General features: G+C 39.4%; 1 long non-coding RNA gene across 1 annotated transcript in view; it reads left to right on the plus strand.

Annotated features, from left to right (window-relative positions):
* Positions 407–4,303, plus strand: part of LOC109830538 — a 5,182-nt gene continuing 1,285 nt past the window's right edge. Inside the window, exon 1 of the long non-coding RNA XR_002244326.1 lies at positions 407–723. This is a non-coding gene — a long non-coding RNA (uncharacterized LOC109830538). The remainder of the gene's footprint in view (positions 724–4,303) is intronic.

The raw sequence follows: 4,303 nt of genomic DNA on the forward strand, positions 1-4,303 counted from the left end.
GAGATGATGGAGAGATTTCACTATATGGATGAGAACTACAACTGGTTATAACTCACACAAACTTTCAAATATAACCATAACCAAATATCTCAACTCCCTCACAATATCTCCCTCTCAAAGTGCTCAAAACAATGCTAATTCTCCGGTCAAGAAACCCTAAAAAACGTTTTTCTATTTATAACAAAACACAATCCAAAAACAGAATGAGAATCTGAAAACGCGTATGTCACACCCGGGTGTGACACGCACCACACCCCTGACAACATGGTAGATTCTGCCACACCCGGGTGTGACACGCACCACACTCCTGATAACATGGCAGATTCTGTCACACCCGTGACCTGCTGAATTTTCACATTTTTCAACACTTTGAACAATTCGATGTCATTTTCTACAATTCCTTCAATCACATTCTTTTTATGGGATGGATGACGATAAGCCCTTACACAGGCTACATTGGTCTCGTTTATTAAAAGAATACGTTGGTCATGACTACTGTTAGATGGGAGATCTCGATGGGCATAGGCGAAGACGAGTACGAGTAACGAGCCAAGTGTCGTCCACCAGTTCCGCGAGCTCTGCTACCGCTACGTTGTCGACGTCCTCACCGATGCCCAAGGCTACTCCGATCACGTGGGAAAACCCGCCATCGATCCCGATGACGTCAGGCTCGCGATCCAGTCCAAGGTCAATTTCTCCTTCTCTCAGCCGCCGCCTCGAGAGGTACCAAACCCTAACCCTAACCCTAAATTTTGTGTTTTTTAGTTGCAATGCGTGGATTCTGGAATCAAATCACAATGTGTTTGTTTGTGGGTATTGCTGATAGTAGTTCGATGGTAAATGTGTGAGCTTTCTTCGTATTTTTTTTTGAGAAAAGTAGAATTTTTAGCTCTGTTAGGTTCTTAGTGACTTCTGAGACTCAAAATATATGTGCTTGTCTGTGGATGTTGCTAATATTAGTCGTAAGTAACTTGATGGAGAAGATTGGAGTTTTGATTGTAAAGACGTCAGCTTTGGTACTCAAATGCCGACCTCGTCGATAAATTTAAAAAAGGTTTGGGAGAGGCCTTGAAATCGGGAAATTACATGAATGACTCCTTATCTATTTTTGTTTCTGAGTAGCTTATGAAAAATTAATCATTGTAAATGTTCTAGCAACCACTTAATTTGGGATATTCTTACTATGATTTGAGTATTTTTTTTTCCAATTACTAATGTAGCATCGTTGACTTGATTGTGAAATATTGGTATCTTTATCTTTGGCTGATGTTCCAAATTAATATGTTAAACTGGAAGTTGTTCATTAGGTCACATCAGTTGTATAATCTAGCATTTTTTACCAACTGTCCAAGTATGGATCAATTACAAGTTTTCTCTTCAATGCGAGAGCAGTTAGGTTCTTTAATCAATGAAGTAATGTATTGTCATGGGCTGGTTTGACTCTTAGGTTTATGTGATTTTTCAAACCAATATCACTACAACAAATTACACTTTTCCCGACGCTTATTCCTGACGCATGGTTAAATACGTCGCCAAAAAGTATGTTTTTCCCGACGATTTTAGTTAGCGTCGGCAAAACATATATTTTCCCCCACGTTTATAATTAGCGTCGCTAAAAGTGTATATTATTTGCGACGTTTTAACTTAGCATCGGTAAAAGTGTATGGATTTCCCGACGTTTTTTCATTTTCGTCGGCAAAAGTATAGCTTTTAGCGATGCACAAATATTCGTCGCAAAAAGTATACATTTGACGACGCATGTTAGCGTCGGCAAAAGTGTAGCTTTTAGCGACGAACAATTTTACGTCACTAAAAATAACACTTTTGCCAACACTATATTGCGTCGGCAAAAGTGTTACTTTTAGCGACGCGCAAAACTTTTTGTCGTAAAAAAGTAACTTTTGCCGACGCTTTACTATTCAAGTGCGTCCCCAAAAAAGCCCCCTCGTTTTTTCATTTCCCCGCGTACTTTTAATTTCCTCCCCCTCTTTTTTTCGTTTTTTCCTCTCCGTCAAAAAAGCCCCCTCATTTTTGTTCATTTTCCTCACCACCAAAATCCCTCGCCACCCCCTCCTCTGCCTCCTCTCCACCGCCTTTGGCGGCACCGCCGCCGTCGAATCCCGAGACCAGAAGCTCAACCGGATCGCCGACGATCTCCTCGCCCTCACAAAGGCCGAGCGCGAAGACTACTCGACCCTCTTCACATCTCGACGTACTGAAACTAGGGCTCGAGCTTCATCCGAGGAATTACTCGATGTTTTGCTCACGATTTTTGCTTTAATCTTTGCTTCCCCCAAACTTTTCGATCGGCTCGTGGTAATTTTCTTAATTTTTCTTAATTTCCTTCAACTTTATTTGGAAATGAGTTTTTTTTTGGTTGGGAATTGATTAAAATCTTGCTGAAGAATGGCTGGTGGATCGCAAGAAGATACCTCACGATTGGAGGAAGCGACTGAGTGCCGTGCGATCGAAGATCGCTCCTGCCTTCTCTTCGCTGCCCAAAGATATTGATCCCCTTCTCCAAACCCTAGATCCTGAAGGTATAACGAATTGCTTCTGTTGGCTTCACTTGATGTTTTGACTTAAACCCTAATTTTTACTCATATTGGCGCGTCTAGTTCATTCTTTGATGTGGACTTCATAGGAATTGGTAGTACGAGTGCATTTGGTTTCTCTGCGGTTTTGCTTCTAGAGCTTTTTTTAGACCAACTTTTTAGAGAAAGAAAGAAGTGAAAGGAGTTTGGTAATTACAAACCAAACGTTATCTGTTCACTTTTATTGGATTGTGCTGCAAATTGAGGATATTGTTAGTGCCACTGATTTAAACTGTGCCCTTATTATCTTCATGTTCAGTCAGAGAATAAAGTTCTCATACATTCTTTTAATGCCCTTTTTAACTTCACTGTCTGTATAGTGCGTTCCTTGGTGAGCTACAAGTGAAGACATGACTTCTCATTTTCTTTGCTATCATCCATTATTATAGAAGTAACACTAATAATTGTAGAACTTGATGAAAGGTATTTTGAGATAGAAAGATAGGAAATACATGCGATGTCCTCGTTGTATTACTGTCACCCTATCTTATATATGCGATGTCCTCATTGTGACATAACAACAATTTGTCTTAGTATCACCATCAGGCGATGTGGATTTTAGAGGTGGCTGGTGGTTCCCATCACATTCACACGATTTAGCGCTTAGTCCCACATAACACTTATTATCTCCTTGATATCTGTTAGAAGCCCTTCCTCGAATCAACAAACTTTATCCTCATCATTAACCAATAAGTGAGAGGCAAACTTTGATAAGTAAACTCCTCATATTTGGTTACTGCTTTATCACCTTGCTCCAATCTTCAAAACTCTTGTTCCTTCTGCGTATGGATGGTTGAGGGAAAATACGTCTTATAGAAAATTTTCTTGAATTCGCCCCATGATATTTTGTATGCATCAACTCCTTTCAATATAACAATAATGTCTTAGAAATTGAAGTAGAGGGATCAAACGTTTGGTTTGTAATTACCAAAAAAACACAAAGAACAACATATGTGACACTTTATCCCCTCATCATCAATTTGCAGAACAATCCAATAAAAGTGAACAGATAACTTTAGATTTAGAAAAGGAAGCAAGTGAACAGATAACTTTAGGTTCATATACTTTAGAATGAACCACGCTTCGACATTATGTTTGTAGTCACTGATACGATAATAAAATAGTTGGATGAGCTGTAAGTTTTGATTATGTTTGCAACACTCTGGTTGGACTGAAACAGTTGGAGTCATATGCACGCATATTAGATTAGTACAGTAGGCATCAAGGTCCGAAGTATGCTAAAGAACCAAGCAGTAATGTGGCTGTCGAAGAATCTGCAGAACCCCAGAGTGTAATATCCTTGATCATTCTTCTATTTAACAAATTTAGACCTTTTTTCTTGTAAATTATCATCCAATCTATTAAATGACACCGCCTTTTACACAGGGTGGTTCTAATGGACATCGGAAGTCCGACAATAACAGTAGAAGGATGTCACTAAAAGATGCTCTTATGTCAGACGAGGTAATTATGAAGTATATTTTAGGCACTCATCTACACAACAGAAGTTTAATTGCTGATGCATGCATCATATTTTTGGGTTATTTAAAGTAGTTCAGCATGCACTAATTCTCCATGGATCTTCCTCCATTTCTCTTCATTGTGCTTCTTTTTGGCCATTTCTTCTTATCCCCCACCTAGCAAAATCAAGCCCTCACAATAACTTCACGGACATCGAAGCCCTACTGGCCTTCAAAGCTAGTCGACGA

The sequence above is a fragment of the Asparagus officinalis genome, chromosome 2, assembly GCF_001876935.1.
Source record: "Asparagus officinalis chromosome 2, Aspof.V1, whole genome shotgun sequence".
NCBI lineage: Eukaryota > Viridiplantae > Streptophyta > Magnoliopsida > Asparagales > Asparagaceae > Asparagus > Asparagus officinalis.